This window comes from Hyperolius riggenbachi, chromosome 5, assembly GCF_040937935.1.
Source record: "Hyperolius riggenbachi isolate aHypRig1 chromosome 5, aHypRig1.pri, whole genome shotgun sequence".
NCBI classification, from domain to species: Eukaryota; Metazoa; Chordata; class Amphibia; order Anura; family Hyperoliidae; genus Hyperolius; species Hyperolius riggenbachi.
Window position 1 is genome coordinate 385968111 of NC_090650.1, and position 20072 is coordinate 385988182.

General features: G+C 46.2%; 1 protein-coding gene across 1 annotated transcript in view; it reads left to right on the plus strand.

Annotated features, from left to right (window-relative positions):
* Positions 1-3765: 3765 nt before the first annotated feature.
* Positions 3766-20072, plus strand: part of LOC137517834 (uncharacterized) — a 317340-nt gene continuing 301033 nt past the window's right edge. Inside the window, exon 1 of the mRNA XM_068234887.1 lies at positions 3766-3850. The gene's annotated coding sequence lies outside the window, so the exon portion shown is untranslated. The remainder of the gene's footprint in view (positions 3851-20072) is intronic.

Below are 20072 nucleotides of genomic sequence, written 5' to 3' on the forward strand. Positions count from 1 at the left end.
TTACTGCAGGGGTAACTTAACAAAAATCACTCATCATATTCCTTCCAAAGTGTGCCAAAATTGATCTTGGATAAATGATGGTGGAGGCGCCTGGTGTATAAGGTACCTATCCTAAGATATCTAGAAATAAGTAAAACCAATAATGGAAGTTAGAGTGGTAATATCTTACCTCTCTAGTTGAATTCACACCAGTTCTAGTGGAAAAAGATTTTTTATTCAGAATTAGACAGTGCATTTTGCGGGTGCTTGCCTGCTTCCTCAGGTCAGTTCAACAAAAATCAGTAAGGGCCTGTTTCCACTATCGCGAATTCGCATAGGCAATACAAGTGGATGGGGCTGTTTCCACTTGTCAGGATTTCTTTGCGGTTTTGGGTGCAGGAAAAATCTGCATGGCAGAGCCATCCGAATTTGCTCGCCACACACCGCTAGGCGATTCGCATACAATGTGTTTAATAGGAAATTCGCATGCGGTTTCGGTTTGTGAATTTTAACGCAAATTTGCATACAATTTTGCATTAAACCAATGTACAAGCATACAGGCACTGACATGGTTAAATTCGCATACATACAAACATATGTACAATCGTATGCAAATTCACGGTAAAATTTGCATACAAACGCTAACGAATTCGCATCTGCATGCAAATTCGTTACCACGGTTTCCACGACGATTCCACACCGCACATGTGGAAACGGGCCCTAAATTGTTTCTGGTTAACTGTTATGAGTGTAAACACCTCTAAGACTCTTACTTCCATTGTTGGTTGTACTTATTTCCAGATATCTTACTATAGGTATAATATCAGATATCAGCAGCGCTTCCTCATTAGTATTCCTCCACCAATTAGGCAATCACCCTTATGAAGTGCAACTCACCTACTACATATGCTTTTATCACAGTAGCATACAAGCCTTTGGGGCATTACATAGGCTCCCCCTCGCCTTCTCCTATATCCCTCTCGTCTCATATAGTGGTCAATCATCCATTTCCCAGATTCTTGTGTCACAGAAAGCTTCCCTTAATATTGCTAGTCCGCATCACCTCAAAACATGAAGCAAGAACCTCTCATTGCGCAGATATAGTAAAACACTTAAAACTTTATTTTAAAATTGCACCCACATGGTTTTGCAGGTTTAAGCAGCTTTCGGAAATTTACAGCGGGTTCCACCCCACACGGCCTCCCGGACTAGCCACCGCGTGATCTCCCTCGTTCTGTAAGTTGTTCACCGACCACTATGTCCACATGTGCGTCCTCCGCCTCCCGTCTTGTTCCGGCGTCTCTCCACTGTTTCGGCTAAGCTCCTTCCTATAGTCCGGCTAGTGTTGTGATGATGATGGACAGCAATGATGGGAATAGTGGAAAGCAACACTGTCTTCCTCTTCTGCCTCGCAGCCGCCGCCTCCTCAGGGAAATGACCGACAGTAACTAATGAGGAAGCACTGCTGATATCTGATATAGAACTTTGCATGGAAGTTACTTAATCCTTAACAGAAGCACATGTCTGATGGACTATTTATTTTAGTTAGTTTTTTAATGATTTTTATCCTTAGCAATAGGTTATTTGTTGGACCTATTTGTGCTGAAGGAACTTTAAGTGGACTGTTGCCTGTGGCAGCTTTCTATGTTGCTCTATGTACTGTTGAAGCTAAGGTGGTGTTTAGAGACTGGTGATACAGTACATATAGGGTGTAAATGAAAGAGCTGTATTGTGTATAGGTGCCTCCACCATCATTTATCAAGTTAAAATAGACCTATTTTAGGTGGTATCAGCTTCATAGTTTTATCTCTAAAGACACCAGGAAAGCAACCATCCAGTTTCCTACCTTTGACCTAAAGAACCGAACTGGGAGAGTGAATTCCCTGAAGGCTTATACGGTAATTGCAAGGATTTGCGACCCGCCTTTGTGAGTATAAATCACAAGCTCTGATATATTATCCACCTATTAATCGATATTGGACCACTGGCTCTTGGTCTCTCCATTCTACATTAGCTGATCCTTGAGATTGTTACAGGATTCACCAACATCTATTATCAAGATTAATTCTGTGTTCTTTCCTTTTTGGCAAACAAATTCACTCCATGCTGACCCAATAAAACTGATTTTTGTTCTGTGACTTATCCCCCAAGTCAATGAGTGCTGGTTTCCCAAAGTGCCTGATCTGATGGGCTATGCTGGCCTTGCCCCCTCCCTCCAAGTAATCCCATGTCAGGCTGACCCTTACCGTGTATTTCTGCAACCACCCGTTGGGTTGATGCAGAAGGAGTTGAGTCTTTAGCCCTTTTAAACAGCAGAAGTCTGATCAGTAATTGACCGGATCCCTGCCTCTGCTAGATTTGTACCACCTGAAGCAGTGTGAAGCTATGCATATGTTTATCACCCTCTGGACGACCCCCAACTCTACTCAACTGCTACAAAAACAGACATCTACAAAAATTGACACATCAGTCAAATATTGATTGAGCCTGTCGTAGTCAGGGTGTAACTACAGGGGAGCAACTCCCCAGAGCTGTGAGGGGGCCCCCAACTACTGACCATCCCTTCCTCCAATAAAATGGCCCATCCTTCAGATCAGGTGTTTTTGTGGTTACCTTACACTGACCACATAGGGGGGCACAGGATTAGCCATTGGCTGTTCATGTGTCCCCCATGTGGTCAGTGTAATGATTGGCCGTTGCCATGTCGACTACCTGTGTTCTCCTATGTGAGGGTGTAACTGGCTGTTCCTTTGTCTCTCTACGTGGTCAGTGTGATGATTGGTTGTTACAGTGTCCCCCTCTGTGGTCAGTGTAGTATGGATATGATGATCCTGATGGCCACACGTGCTTAATGCACCTTCCATAATGGCCACCCAGGCCATGAAAGTTAACAACGTTTGGCAACAGAAAGTGTGTGAACATTGGGGGACCCCATCAAAGTTTTGCAGGGGGAGGGGGGGGCATACTTTGTAGTTAAAGTGAACCTCCGGACTAAAAATCTGCTCAGCAGCACTGAAAAGGCTTGGGGTTTCTTTAACAGTTTCAGAGCATCAGAACTTTGTTTTTCTTACCAAAGCATCATTTTTAGCTGCATTTTTAGCTAAGCTCCACCTCCACCCATCAAATAAAAAAAGCCCGAATACTTTTATATCCAGCCAAACGCCTAATCTATGAATACCATTGAAAAGTGTATGCCTACCTTAAAGGTGGCCATACATCAGGAGACTTTGCGGCCGATTCACCATCTGGTTCGATTCAAATTATAATCAAATTGGATGAAAATCGGTGGGGCCAATTTCATGCCGACCAACAATGCGACCAATTGCAGCCCTGAAATTGGTCGCATAGCCGATCGTGCATGCTGCAAGATGTTGGGCCGACTTGCTTGACCGGGTGTGCAGCGGAAGGGCGTGCAATTTCACGATGATCGACGAACGTGACAAAACTCCTGGCGCTGTCCCCCCAATGTTAAATGTCCCCCCGGTGCCCAGGTGCAATCAGGGGCGGCGCCAGGGGGGTGCAAGGGGGTGCTCGAGCACCCCCTAGAATTGTCCAAGCACCCCCAAAGCACCCCCTGGAGTGAACTGACTTCAGGCGTCTAAAAGACGCCAAGTCAGTTCACAGCGGCAGCCCGAAACAGCAGAGCAGGGCTACGGTAAGATGGCCGCCCGGAGCCCTGTTCTGCAGACTTCGAGTCTGCAGTGCATGGCTTCGGGCGGCCATTTTCCCGTAGCCCTGCTCTCTGCATGCAGGCAGGAAGTCTCGTCGTGACGTCGGGAAGGAAGAGGATCGTGGGCGCGCGGGCGCTGCGCGCCACAATGAGGTCGGGACTCGGGACAGGAGGTCGGGAAAGAAGGTCTTCTGGCTGTAGGTGAGTAAATGGGTTTTTCTTTTCTTTTTCAGGTGATGCTGATTGTGCATATTGGGGTCATATCTGCTACGGATTGTGCATATTGGGGTCATATCTGCTACGGATTGTGCATATTGGGGTCATATCTGCTACGGATTGTGCATATTGGGGTCATATCTGCTACGGATTGTGCATATTGGGGTCATATCTGCTACGGATTGTGCATATTGGGGTCATATCTGCTACGGATTGTGCATATTGGGGTCATATCTGCTACGGATTGTGCATATTGGGGTCATATCTGCTACGGATTGTGCATATTGGGGTCATTTCTGCTACCGATTGTGCATATTGGGGTCATTTCTGCTACCGATTGTGCATATTGGGGTCATTTCTGCTACCGATTGTGCATATTGGGGTCATTTCTGCTACCGATTGTGCATATTGGGGTCATTTCTGCTACCGATTGTGCATATTGGGGTCATATCTGCTACGGATTGTGCATATTGGAGTCATATCTGCTACGGATTGTGCATATTGGGGTCATATCTGCTACCGATTGTGCATATTGGGGTCATATCTGCTACCGATTGTGCATATTGGGGTCATATCTGCTACCGATTGTGCATATTGGGGCCATATCTGCTACCGATTGTGCATATTGGGGCCATATCTGCTACCGATTGTGCATATTGGGGTCATATCTGCTACCGATTGTGCATATTGGGGTCATATCTGCTACCGATTGTGCATATTGGGGTCATATCTGCTACCGATTGTGCATATTGGGGTCATATCTGCTACCGATTGTGCATATTGGGGCCATATCTGCTACCGATTGTGCATATTGGGGCCATATCTGCTACCGATTGTGCATATTGGGGTCATATCTGCTACCGATTGTGCATATTGGGGCCATATCTGCTACCGATTGTGCATATTGGGGTCATATCTGCTACCGATTGTGCATATTGGGGTCATATCTGCTACCGATTGTGCATATTGGGGTCATATCTGCTACCGATTGTGCATATTGGGGTCATATCTGCTACCGATTGTGCATATTGGGGTCATATCTGCTACCGATTGTGCATATTGGGGTCATATCTGCTACCGATTGTGCATATTGGGGTCATATCTGCTACCGATTGTGCATATTGGGGTCATATCTGCTACAGATTGTGCATATTGGGGTCATATCTGCTACCGATTGTGCATATTGGGGTCATATCTGCTACCGATTGTGCATATTGGGGTCATATCTGCTACCGATTGTGCATATTGGGGTCATATCTGCTACCGATTGTGCATATTGGAGCCATATCTGATAACGATTGTGCATATTGGGGTCATTGGACGTTTTTTGTTAAAATCTGCTCACATTACGTGTATTTTCTTGAGAAAACCTGCACAATTATGTGAATTTTCTGGGAAAAGGGTCACCAAAACTTGGGCCCTCTGTCTTTGCGTTGCACTTTTAAAGGGAACCCGAGGTGAGAATAATATTGAGGCTGCCATATTTATCTCCCTTTAAGCAATACCAGTTGCCTGGCTGCCGTGCTGGTCCTCTGCCTCTTATTCTTTCAACCATAGACCCTGAACAAGCATGCAGCAGGTCAGGGGTTTCTGACAATATTGTCAGAACTGACAAGATTAGCTGCATGGCTTGTTTCTGGTGTAATTCAGTTCACTACTACAGCCAAATAGATCAGCAGGGCTGCCAGGCAACTAGTATTGTTTAAAAGGAAATAAATATGGCAGCCACCATATCACTCTCACCCTGGGTTCACTTTAAATTACAGTTAGCCCCGCCCTCATCCGGTCATGACCACGCCCATTTTTCGCCGCGCGCCGCAGGTTGTAGCCACACCCATTTTTTGCCGCGGCTCGTCAGCTCCCCCGGAAATTGGTCCAGCACCTGCATAGCACCCCCTAAAAAAATTTCCTGGAGCCGCCACTGGGTGCAATGTATATATTACCGTTCCGCCTACGCTTGTCCCCGCAAGCTCTAGGCGCATTCCGCTGTGCATGCACGCTTGACCCACGTGGTTTCCTAGTAAGGGGTGCGCATATGACATCAGACGTAATACACATGGCCACGTTACTAGGCAACCATGTGACGTGTGTGTATGATGAGCAGAGAGCACCCGGAGACTAGTGAAGGGGGTGGAAAGGTAATGTGTTCATTGCACATGGGCACCGGGGGCTCATTATCATTAGAGGGGACGGCGTCAGGGCGGCATCGCGGTCGTATGCGACGTCACAAGGCTGATTCCCAAGAGATTGCATGCTGAAATTGATTGGGAATCAGCCCGCGGTGTATGGGCAGCTGACAGATCTCTCTCTCAGATTTGATTATAGAAAGATTTGTCTCTTGGTCGAATCTGCCCATCATCGCTAGATGTATGGCTACCGTTAGTCACATGACCAGAGGCAGAGGGTATACATTTGCATAATTGGCTTTTTTACCTTTGCTTCCTACAGCAGAGATGAAACCCACGTGAACCAGGCACAAGTACAAAACAACCACTTATAAATAATGCAGGTGTAATGTATGTGAGAGGCCTATGAGCTGCCCTAATGCTGTATATAGATTGAACCAACATGCTTTCCAATTAATCAGTTTGTATTATAACAGCCGCCAATGCACTGAAAGGCCAACAAGTATAGATATTATAATAAGGGAAAAAGAAATGATTACCAGGGCTGTCTGGATTACCTCTTAGACATTCAAGAGGCCTGAAAGGCCGACACACTACCACTAACACTGCCTCTTAATGGTCTTCACTTAACAGGATGACAAGACGGAATGTAATTTAACAAAAATAGGAAAAACGTGTCACATTGTGCAGAGAAAAGGAATAATATGTGAATTGCTTGTGACTGCGCTATTTAAGAGTCACAGCAAATGACAGTCATTGTGTGATGCATTGGAGTGGAGTATTTACATGTACTTACACCTTATGGGTGGTTATTATTTATCAAATACAGGGGAAAAAACATCAAATTAGTTGAAGCTTGAGTATTATTTAATGAAAGAAGGTCAATAGGAGCAGTTTTCCCAGTCAGGGCTGTGTTTACGTTTTGATGGGTGTTACAATCAATTTTACACAACATCAATGGAAATGAGAGCCTGGTGGATAATGCGTTATGCTTACATGGACCTGGTAGCTGTTTACCCCATACTGCTGCTGCTGCCCTGAGCCTGGTGGATGATGCAGTATTCTACATATGAAATTACCAACAGCAGATACAAGTGGGGTAGCAGCAGCCTATTGGCTTGATTCATTAAACCGTGATAACTCATATTTCATGCGCAAACGCAAATTGTCACACAAAATCGATGTCGTTTTCGCCCAAAAATTCATGTTTGCTTGTGAAAATGCACGTTTGCGCGCGCAAATTCACCATCGCGCACAAATGCGAAAATGTGTGTGAAAAATGGCTGTTATATGAGTTATCACGGTTTAGTGAATCAAGCCCTTTGTATGTTTTTATGAGCCTGGAAACTGATACCAGTGGCATGGACGTCAGTAATTTTTTTCCGGGGGGGGGGGGGGGGGTTTGGTCAAGCCATGTACTGCGCCAAAAAATGGGGGAAAGTTGTGCGCCAAAAAAATGGGCATGGCCATGGACCAGGATGTGGGTGTGGTCAAATTTACATGAATTTAGCAATGGTGGGACATTAGACTAGTGATATGGTAGGGATTAGATTGTGAGCGCTTCCGACACAGGTGCCCTCCAGTTTAGGTAGTGACAGGGACCCCCCATGTGTAGTGACAGGGACCTCACAAGTTTAGTGACAGGGCCCCCCCCCCCAGCTTAGGTGATGACAGGTGCCCCCAGTTTTAGGTAGTGACAGGGACCCCCCATGTTTAGTGACAGGGTCCCCCCCTAGTTTTGGTGGTGACGGGTAAACACTGGGTTAGGTAGTGACAGGTGCCCTCCAGTTTAGGTAGTGACAGGTGCCCCCCAGTTTAGATAGTGACAGGTGCCCCCCAGTTTAGTTAGTGACAGGTGCCCCCTAGTTTAGTTAGTGACAGGTGCCCCCTTGTTTAGGTAGTGACAGGAGCCCCCCAGTTTAGTTAGTGACAGGTGCCCCCTAGTTTAGGTAGTAACAGGAGCCCCCCACATGTTTAGTGATAGGGACCCCACTCACAGTCAGTCGTCTTCCCCCCCGCTGCATCCCAGCAGCCAGCGTCAGACCTCAGAATCAGCCGGCGACCAGTGACATCACGTCCGCATATCAGTGCGTTGTCCGCAAAGTCCTAGCGCCCGCACTGACTGGCCGCCGGCTGATTCTGAGGTCTGACGCTGGCTGCTGGGATGCAGCGGGGATGAGTAACGGCCGGGGGGAGGGGGTAGCTGATGGCCCAGAGGGGGGCATTAGCCCCATTTTGCCCCTATGTGAGGACGCCCATGACTAGCGGAGTAGCAGCAGCCTATGTTTACATGAACCTGTTTATCCCATGGTGCTGCTGCTGCCCTGGTACTGGTGGATGCCTGGGTTGGATTTACATTTTCTGCACCCTTGAAGGAGGTTGTGACAAAAATTAAAAAATGACAAAAATGGTTAGTGCCTCCAAAATATATGTGAACCCCTTTTTTGTTAAATAAGTCCCTATATGTCCCCCAATTTGCACTTTGTTTTAGTATGGGTTTTACACTTGGAGTTTGCGTTGCGATCCCCCCCCCCCTCCCCCCACGGCTAGTGACGTGCTCCATGCTGGGCAGAAAATACATCACTGGGACTCCCGTCGCACATCAGTCCTGTCATGCACACTTACTTCCTCATCCATTGACTTGCATTAATGCATAATCCATGTGGTAGGATCTGATCATGCAGCAACACACTGCAGACTTTGCGTCAGGATTGCAGCGATTTTCATACTTCTGGCGCAGCATATCGCCGGCCCTTGCGGTGAGGAAGCGTAACGTGGTGCAAGGCAATCTGCAAGTGTGCAAGAGGCCTCAACTGAAACAGCAATAACAACAGCAAAAGTATATTTATAATTATAATAAATGATAGACTATGCAGATTTTGCCATGAATTTCAGAAAGTAGGCTTTCTAACCTTCAGTGGATTGACCCTGATCTTATGCCACATGCCAGCTGATGTATAGTAACAGCACGCTCAGCATCACTGTGATGTAAAGACCACACACACAACCATTGCTCTGTACATTACGCAGTCAGAAATATTCACGCTGACACAGCGCTGTTCTGTATGTTGCTAATACTATCTCTGTGTCAAGTCACGGTGAGCTTATGTTACAGGATATCCCAACTGGTGAAGGGAAAAGGAACAACGTGGCTGTATATTTACAGTGCAATGTATAGAAACCTGCAGAGTTATGCCAGACCTACACTTTAGCCAAGAACCGGGCTCCTCTCAATGTATTGGTTCTGCCAAAAAAATACTGTTTATATAAAGGTTATTTAAAGGCGAGCTTATTCAAACTCCAGACAAATAGCCTCAATTCACTAAGCTTATCTCCTGTCTTTAATAACGTTTCTAGAGTTATCACCATGGTGACTGATAAGGGATGTAGTATTCAGGAAATATTTTACCTCAGGCAAACCTAAAGTTAACTCTTCTGTCTTTAAGTTAAGGAGAGATTTATAGAGCGCTTTTCAAAGCACTTTGCGCTTAGAACAGCGCTTTTGTAAGCGTTTTTCTAAGCGCTTTTGCTGAGCGATTTGGATTTTCACTTCATGACGTAAGTCAGGAAGTGAACTCTTAAACCAGGAAATAAATAAATACAATGTATTTATTCATAAAAGCAGTGGGGAAATCGCTATACAAATCGCTTTTCAAGCGCTTTGCGATTTCCCTATACCTTCCATTGATTCAAAGTGCTCAGAAAATGGTACATGTAGCACATTTGCGATTTCAAGAAAATCAAAACGCTTACACGTGAACACTGTCATAGAGCGATTTGCAAAATCGCCAGCACTTAAAAAAATCAGCAAACGCTCATAGTGTGAACGTGCCCTTATGGCTGATTCACACTTGAGCGAATTTCAACGCTTTGCTGATCACTGGCGAGTTGTAATGTTATCTCTATGGGAAACATTGATCTCATAGGAAGTATTCCTGTGTTTATGTTATATCTCTGGTTACAAACTTCCCACAGAGATGAAGTAGGAAATATGTACTCTGCTAGAATTATGTCTGTTTTTTTTCAAAATCTTTTAAAGTGCTTTGATAAAATAAACATATTTTATAGACTCGAATGATACTTGTTATTGTGTAGTTTGTCAGATTAATCACTCTCACTCTTTTTACTGCATTCTTAAATGATAACGTTTGGATATGTTTTTATTCCAAAGGTAATTTTCAAATTGGTACCTCCAGTGACTTTTTCTGTTTTCTATTGCTTTAAAGGGATACTGTAGGGGGGTTGGGGGAAAATGAGTTGAACTTACCCGGGGCTTCTAATGGTCCCCCGCAGACATCCTGTGCCCGCGCAGCCACTCACCGATGCTCCGGCCCCGCCTCTGGGTCACTTCTGGAATTTCAGACTTTAAAGTCTGAAAACCACTGCACCTGCGTTGCCATGTCCTCAATCCCGCTGATGTCACCAGGAGTGTATAGCACAAGCCCAGTATGGTCTGTGCCTGCGCAGTACGATCCTGGTGACATCAGCGGCAGCGAGGACACGGCAACGAGTCTGAAATTCCAGAAGTGACCCGGAGGCGGGGCCGGAGCATCGGTGAGTGGCTGCGCGGGCACAGGACTTCTGTGGGGGACCATTAGAAGCCCCGGGTAAGTTCAACTCATTTTCCCCCGACCCCCCCTACAGTATCCCTTTAATGGATGCACCAGGTTTAGTGTACTTTTCCCCTGGTTTTCATCCTTTAAACCTAGGTGCGTCTTATAGTCCAGAGCATCTTATAGTCCGAAAAATACGATAAATAGTTCCATATATGACCATCAAGATCTCAAAATGCAACAACCCTTCCCTTCTGAAATATGTTTTGTGCATTTGATTTTATATATAAAACATTATATTGATAAATGTAGAGACACCCCAATATACACAGTTGCTGCTTTCAAAGGATATTGCAGCTGCCATGCCGAGAATGTCCTTTCACTCCACCAGTGTGCAATATGTGATGAATGCCACAGCGCTAAGATAATCCTGATTAGGGCTGATCGGAACAGCTGAATTCCGATTTCGTCGAAATTTCGTGTACCGCATGCGAAAACCGAGTTTCGTGTTCCGAATTTTCGTGTTCCGAGTGCATTTCTATTGAATTAAATAGTGTTAACTTCTGTGGTTAATTGTGAAGCCCCCTTACATGCTATCATCACCAAATTTGGCATGTATGTTAAGCAGATGAGTAGGAACATGGTAAAAAAAATTTTGTGAAAAGAGCTTAAAGTTTTTGAGCAAATCGATTTCAAAGTTTCATAAGAAAAATGTTTTTTAAACTGTGTAAAATGACACTGCTGCAGAGCAGGTTACTGCATTCCGAGTTCTGTATACATATTGTATACATTTCATGAAAACAGACAGCGTGGGGTCCCCCCTCCCTAGCCTCCTTCACCCCTTGTCCCCCATGCAGGCTGGGATAGCCAGAATGCGGAGCCCCGGCCACGTGGGGCTTCGCACCCTGAGCTATACCAGCCCGCATGGTCCATGGTATGGGGGGGCTCTGGAGGAGAGGGGCGGCCAACCTCCCCCTCTCCTCCAGAGCCCTTGTCCAATACATGGACAAGGGGCTCTTCCCCACCTCCGGTGCCCCAGGAGGAGGTGGGGGCCGCCGACGTCCTGGGGGGTTCATGGTGCCATCCGGGGTTCCCCTTTAACAAGCGGACCCCGGAAGCCGCCCCCTCCCCAGGAGAAATGAGTATAGGGGTACACGGTACCCCTTACCCATTTCAGCAGAGTTAAAAAAAGAAATAAAAACACGACAACGAAAAAAGTCCTTTATTGTTCTAAATTAACCAGGGATACTTACCTTGCGATAATCTCACGCCAGTAACCTCAGGAGTGGTCCCACGCCAGTATCCTCTTAGGACATCTCACCACCCTCCCACACTGACGAACTCCCACCACTGAATGGTCACAGTCAGCCTCTGCATCTGTATAGCAGAGGCTGAGAACACGAAAATTTTGCCTTTAAAACAAGAAATTTTGGCAAACAGTGATGCAATCAAAATGGCCACTGGGAAATCCCCGATCGCTGGAGGCCACACTAGAGTGGCGAAACCAGTGATTTTTCACATAGATGGTGGGTCCAGGTGACCAGAGCAGGAGGTGCCCTAATCCCCTGGACCCACCCATTCATGTGAAATAACGTGTATTCTGAAACTCTGAGGTGGCCTCCGGGGAACGGGGATTCCCCAGCAGCCATTTTGTTTATGACACTGTTTGCCGAAAATTCTTGTTTTAGCAAACAATTTTCGTGTTTCTAGCTTATGCAATACAGATTGCAGAGGCTGTCTACAGCCATTCATCCCCAGGAGTTCTGCAGGATCGGCAGGTGCGCGGGATCTCCTAAGAGGATAGAGGGGGGCACAGCGCAGGAAGGTGGGAAAGTGGGCACAGAGCGGCGGGGAGGGGGGGAAGCCTCCCCTCCCTCACCTAGGGCCCCCCCTTGTGCACTCCCCCCCACCTCCAGAATTCCAGCCAGCCAGCGGAACGGCTTACCGAGAGCGATAGCTCTGTGTGCCGCTGGTCTGGTATTCTGCACTGACACTGTCCAATCACGCTCTCGCAGTACTTCCTGTGAGAGCGTAATTGGACAATGCAATGCAGGAGACCAGACCAGCAGCGGCACACAGAGCTCTTCTCGCGGTAAGTGATTCCCGCTCGCTGCCAAGTTTCCAAGTTTAGGTAGGCAGGTATATAGGTGTCCCCAGTATAGATATACCCAGGTCTATAGGTGTCCCCAGTTTAGGTAGGCAGGTCACCAGTTAGTGGGGGCCCCCATGCTGGAAGGGGGGGCAGTGGGCACAGAGTGGCGGGGAGGAGTGGAAGCCTTCATCCCTCCCTCACCTAGGGTCAACCTTCCGTTCTCCCCCTCCAAAATTGCAGCCAGCAGCGGCAGCGAGCGGGAATCACTTACCGAGAGAAGAGCTCTGTGTGCCGCTGCTGGTCTGGTCTCCTGCATTGCATTGTCCAATTACGCTCTCACAGGAAGTACTGCGAGGGGGATTAGGGCACGTCCTGCTCTGGTCACCTGGACCCACCATCTATGTGAAAAATCACTGGTTTCGCCACTCTAGTGTGGCCTCCAGCGATCGGGGATTTCCCAGTGGCCATTTTGATTGCATCACTGTTTGCCGAAATTTCTTGTTTTAAAGGCAAAATTTTCGTGTTCTCAGCCTCTGCTATACAGATGCAGAGGCTGACTGTGACCATTCACTGGTGGGAGTTAGTCAGTGTGGGAGGGTGGTGAGATGTTCTAAGAGGATACTGGCGTGGGACCACTCCTGAGGTTACTGGCGTGAGATTATCCCAAGGTAAGTATCCCTGGTTAATTTAGAACAATAAAGGACTTTTTTCGTTGTCGTGTTTTTATTTCTTTTTTTAACTCTGCTGAAATGGGTAAGGGGTACCGTGTACCCCTATACTCATTTCTCCTGGGGAGGGGGCGGCTTCCGGGGTCCGCTTGTTAAAGGGGAACCCCGGATGGCACCATGAACCCCCCAGGACGTCGGCGGCCCCCACCTCCTCCTGGGGCACCGGAGGTGGGAAAGAGCACCTTGTCCATGGATTGTACAAGGGCTCTGGGGGAGAGGGGGAGGTTGGCCGCCCCTCTCCTCCAGAGCCCCCCCATACCATGGACCATGCGGGCTGGTATAGCTCAGGGTGCGAAGCCCCACGTGGCCGGGGCTCCGCATTCTGGCTATCCCAGCCTGCATGGGGGACAAGGGGTTAAAGAGGCTTGGGAGGGGGGACCCCACGCTGTCTGTTTTCATGAAATGTATACAATATGTATACAGAACTCGGAATGCAGTAACCTGCTCTGCAGCAGTGTCATTTTACACAGTTTAAAAATCATTTTTCCTATGAAACTTTAAAATCGTTTATTTCAAAAACTATAGGCTCTTTTCACAAAATTTTTTTTACCATGTTCCTACTCATCTGCTTAATATACATGCCAAATTTGGTGATGATAGCATGTAAGGGGGCTTCACAATTCACCACGGAATTTAGCACAATTGACTTCAATGTAAACACGAATTCGGTACTCGGAATTGCAGAATTTTCGAGTTTCGAGTGCTTACTCGGAACTGCCAAATTCCGATAGCAAACTCGAAATTCGGAATCCGAGAGCTCAGCCCTAATCCTGATTCAGAAAGCAGTATGCAATAGATGTGTTCCACCTCCAGAGATCCCTCTTGACAGATATCCTTTATCATGGGATACGGCGGAACGCCGAAACTAGTCGGGACGAGAGCGGGCAAAGCTTCGTACGCAAGTATTGGATAGTACCACTGGGGTGGGAAGTGCTGTTACCGGAGAGGGTCCTAAATGGTATAGGACCCTCTATATATTGCACTAACAGGTTAACGGATATCTGTCAAGAGGGATCTCTGGAGGTGGAACACATCTATTGCATAATGCTTTCTGAATCAGGATTATACATAAAACATTGATGTTTTTAACCAAAACTATTTATGTTTCCACCCACAGTGACAGCTCTCTATGGGGTCAATTATGCTGAACTAGAGTGAATTTATAATATTTTTAAGTATTTTGGAATGAGCGGGGACGTTTTATTGGTGAACCACACCTTATTTCTTTATTTTTTTATAGACATTTGCCAGTCCACAACATGATTTTAAATTAATTATACATTTATAAAGACTGTTGGAAAAAGGAAACTATATGTTCCATCAGTTCAGAGATCCTCAGATAGGCCTGGTGCACACTAAAAACCGCTAGCAGATCCGCAAAATGCTAGCAGATTTTGAAACACTTTTTCTTCTTTTTCTGTAACGTTTCACCTAGCATTTTGCGGTTTTGGAAAGCGTTTTTGGTGTAGTAGATTTCATGTATTGTTACAGTAAAGCTGTTACTGAACAGCTACTGTAACAAAAAACGCCTGGCAAACCGCTCTGAAGTGCCGTTTTTCAGAGCGGTTTGCGTTTTTCCTATACTTAACATTGAAGCAGAAACGCATCCGCAATCCAAAATCTGCAGCAACCCGGGAGTATGCGTTTCAGCAAAACACCTCCCGCTCTGGTGTGCACCAGGCCAGCCCATTGAAATACATTACCCTAGCTGATCCGCACCCGCAAGCGGATCGCAAACCGCAGCAGAACGGCTCTGGTGTGCACTAGGCCGGACTGATTACTGCTTGCTCCTCATCAAAATACCCCCCTTTAGTGAGGGGCTATTAGGCAGGGTTAAAGAGACTCTGTGTCAGGATCTCTCCTGTAGCATGTTCTGTCCCTTGCAGTGGAGCTGCAACTGAGCAGTTCTGACTTGTCTGCTTGCATTCGGTTGTGCATTCGCAATGAGTCTCATTATCATTTTTTTGATTCTGCAGTTCGGGGTAGCTTAGGATGCTGTCATCATTACACCTATTGCTTGCTGCAGCTGAGCTGCGGCCAGATAGCCCTGGATTTCCTGAATGCTTGTTGTTACATAATTCCTCATGTATTTCTTATAAAGGTCCTTTGCATTTACAGTCAGCTAGCAGATCAGACTAGCTCAGGATTGAGTGATTACCATTCAGCTGTGTGGGAGTTTGCATGCCTGCACTCATTGGCTGAGGTCCACATAAAAGTCTGTCTCCCATTTTAGACCCTGCCCGACATAGCGGTCAGTACGCTGTTCTGCTGGGCACTTTGTCACTCTGTTATAGATCTGTTGATTAGTTCAATGCGACCTTATTACTTGTGCTTTAGCTAGTTTCTTGATAAATATATATGCAGACTTGCTAATAAATATTTATCCGTTAGTTGAGCCGTTTGTTATTTTTCTGTATTATTGTGTATTGCCTTGTTTCCATGCCTGATGGACGTTCGCTGCATCCGCGGTGGGTCAGTGAAGTCCATTATCCTGATAGCTTGGATTCTGCCATCACCACGTTGGTGACTGGTAGTATTCCTGCTACTCTAGTTTCTGGGAACGTGTAACGTACCTCTTCTGATGGAGACCGATGTGCCGAGGACAGCAACTCTTGCGGGTTATCAACTGGAGGCCCTGGAGTGGGTACAGCGGCAAACAGTTGACAAAGGGCAGGAGCGCTAGCAGGACCAATGGTGTGACACCGAGGCGTGTGACCAGTGCGGCTCTGAAGCGCCCCCGCGGGTCAAGTCTGGTAGTGCAGGGACTTGACCAACCAGCAGGAACTTGAATCTGGAACAATCCGAAGGACAGGTGAGTAGACAAGCAGCAGGGTTCTGGCAGCGAGGCAGGTTCTCGGACGGGCAGAGGTTTGGCAACAAATCGGGTACTCAGACGGACCAGGGTCGGCAACAAAGCGGGTAGTCGTACAAAGCCAGGGTCGGTAACAAAGCGGGCAGTCAGACGAGCCAAGGTCAGCATTGACACAGGACAAATCAGGCAGGCAGACACTAAGTCACGTCACAGGAGATACAGGGAACTTGCTGCAAGACTACAGCGCCGAACACTGATCTCAGCAGGCTTAAATAGGCCGTTTGGCGCTAATTACGTCATGCGTAATGACGTACGCATATGCCCGCGCATGCGTACTTCAAAGCGGAATTACATGTACACGCGGAAGTCCCTCCGCGTGCGTGCACGAACACACCCGCCACCACAACTTCCGGTGCAGAGGCCAGGCACGCACGCAGCAACACACGCAGACGCACACCACCGGACCCTGTTTCCAGGAGGCCGATAGCATGCCCCAGGACCCACGGACATCAGTAAGTACCGGCTGCCAAGCCTGCCCAAGAACAGACCGTGACAGAACGTAACTATAAGCTGCGGTTGCTATTAGTTGCGTTCTTTCCTGTAGTCTTGCTTGTGTGGATGCTTGCTGGTGACTGTTGTTAGCCTGCTTGCTCTGCTTCTGTGGACGTGACTGTGAGCTGCGGTTGCTACTAGTTATACTCCAATCTATAGTCCTGTCTTGTACCTGTCTGAATGCTTGCTATAGCTAAGGCAGTGCAACATCGCACTGCGCTGCCATTGTGTCTTATTTGTAGTGATATCAGAAGCCCAGAGCTTCAGTTGCTCTGGGCAACCTGTGTAGCCTCTTCCATTATTCAGCTACCAGCCTTGTTGCTCTGGGTTGTCAAAGTATAACCCCCAGGCATTACACTCTGTAACAAAATTTTCAGCCTTATTTCTTCTTTCCTATAAGTTCCTATACATGTTCTAATGTGGTCTGGATTGCTGCAGCCTTTTCTAGTTGCACTGTCTCTGTAATATATCTAATCTTCTTTTCTTTGTCAAGCTTTGTCGACCCAGGGAGGAATGGGCTGCCTCTGTTGTAATGAATACAAGTTATGCAAGCCCCATGCAGGCTCGGTGTGCTTTGTTTACTCCTCACAGGCAGCTCTTAGTTTCAGCTTGTCTGTGATGCAGTTTCTGAGTCTGAGGGGGAAGGGAGCTGCCTGTCACATGCTGAGAAACTGTGAGAACCCCAAACTGGAGCGCAGATAATTCCCTATGTAATAAAAACTTGTAGTATACTGTAACATGATATATGTGTGTATATATACAGTATGTTCCATGAATAAAAAAAATGTTCTATTAAAGAGGAACTGGACTAAAGTAACATATTGAATACAATTACTTATTTTTTATAATATTCATTTATATATTATTTAGTCAGTGTTTGCCCATTGTAAAATCTTTTCTCTCCCTGATTTACTTTCTGCAATTTATCACTGGTGGTGACATCTTTAGTCCTGCCGGGTGATCTGTGCGAAATGTTCATTACTGAGAGTTCTATACTAGTGATGTACGGGAACAGCTCATCTGCATAGTAGAACAGCTTGCCTGCGAACAGCTATGGCCCTGTACTACTTCCGGGTCTCTGTCTCTCATTAGGACGCATGCCCTGGCCCGGATGTGTTCAGTAGTACGCATGCGCTGGCCCGGCGGTGCGTGTCCTTGCGTATGTGTGTGATGTCATGAAGCGTGCCCAGCCACAGGTGCGCAATCAAGAATACGCACTGCCGGGCCGGGCATGCATACTACTGAACGCGCCTGGGCCAGGGCATGCGTACTAATGAGAGTCAGCGACTCGGAAGTAGTACAGGGCCATAGCTTTTCGAATGCAAGCTGTTCCCCAGAAGGGGAAGGCTTGGGCTACATTAGAGAAGGCAGACTCAGCTATAATGATTCCTGAGCAAAGTCAGACTGAATGCTCAGTTGGTGATTTTATCAGGGCTGGTAACAGGCAAGCTGAGCAGTGAAGGATGCAAAAGAGAGCAGAGCAGGGTAGGTGTTTTTCTCTAAGGTTCCTATTGATATATATGGTAAAATACATGAGGGTGCTTCGTCTCTGGTTCACTTTAAATGCAAGTTAAAAAAATAAATAAATCTGTGCCTGATCTTAGCTATAATTAGAGGAGTACAGAAATGTGTGATGTTCCCGGCCCTTGAGAACTAGAACTGGCCACCCCTGCTGTACACAATTTACATTGACTAATGGAGAGTGGAGAGTCAGACAATATGCTGTGTATTTTTGTTAGTGTTGCCAGTCTCCCAGCGCTGTAACTTATGAGCATTTGGAGCCCTGAACACTCAGCACATGCCAGAATATAATCCTTGCTGATCAACACGAGAAAAACAAAATGACATCATGTTGGAGGGAACGCTTCCTAGCAATGATTTTTTATCAGATAAAGTTATATAGAAGGGCAGTGGAAAATTATGTAAAGTTATACAGGCACAGCGCGGTGTCTCATGATATAACCTCAGGTCATTATCCCTCCGAGTCACTGCCTGATATGTAATTTCACCTCTATGGAAGAGGGCGACAGCTGCCACTCACTGCTCGCTGAATGCAAGCTCAGACCTCTGTGCATAGTATGGGCCTAAATACGGACATCTATAAATGGCTTTTACATCGACGCTAGCTTTTTCTTAGAAAAAGTAATAAAGATTTTTTTTTACCTTTGTTTCCATGTGAGTTAACAAATTCCTTGAGTTCCTGAGTTAAAAACTTAAACTTTTAAATAATGTTTACAAGGATATTGGATATAAATACTGCTGAGGGTAATTCCACTTTTGTAAGAGAATGGGTATGGTGTCCAGATGTGGACAAAAGTGTTGGTACCTTGAGGCTGGGTGCACATTTGGCAGTGTATGAAAGGTCGCGGTTTCTGTTATGTGCGTTTTTATTGCGTTTTACGTGTGTTTCCTGTGCGTTTGCATTTTGCGTTTTCTTTCCGCACATGCGTTTTATGTGCATTTTGTACACGTTTTTCATGCGTTTTTTTATATGCATTTTATGCAAATCACTAGGAAGTCAACAGGAAGCGGAAATACATCCGAAAACAGGTTTTTTTTGTACAAAAGCGCATGTAAAAAAAAAAAACGTCAATACATTTTGTCACCATTGACTTTCATTATGTGTTTTTGAAAACTTGCAACAAAACCAGCGTTATAAAAACATGTATTAAAAAACGCACATGCGTATTTTCATGTGTCCCATTGACTTGACATTATACGTGTTAACGCTGCGTTTTACACAACTCTAGCGTTTCGGCTTAGTGTGTTCTCTGCCTTGCAACCAAATGAAAAACTGCTGTATGCTCCCTGAAAAGGGTTTAAAGAGTACCTGAAGTGCGTGAGTCATGTGATTTAGGTGCCGCCATAGGCCGTAATATTAATGACAGCTATGGAGGTGGAGGCACCCAGCACATAGATACTTTTCCTAAGTGACTCCCTTATTGCCTGAGGAAGTGGGTTCAGCCCATGAAACTTGTCACAGCAAAGTGGAGTGTACTCCAATAAGGATTGTGTTTTTTTTCTCAAAATAAATCAACCATGCTATCTTTTCTTTTATGTTTTTAGTGTATTTTATTCTTTTTGGTGTATTTATTTCTACTGTTTCAAAATTACAATAAAATCACTGTAATTCGCAGAACCCTGAATTATGTGGCCAAACAAAAAAAATGAAGTTCCGGTAATCAGTAGGGGACTATATTTGATGTAATACCCGAGATTACCTAGCGCAGGGAGAGCTGTCTTTCGGCTTCTCCCTGCACCCAAACGGCCAGTACATACGGACACCCTAGTGACGCCTAAACTTAATCCCCCCACTGACACCTTAGTGCTGTAATGAACAGCAG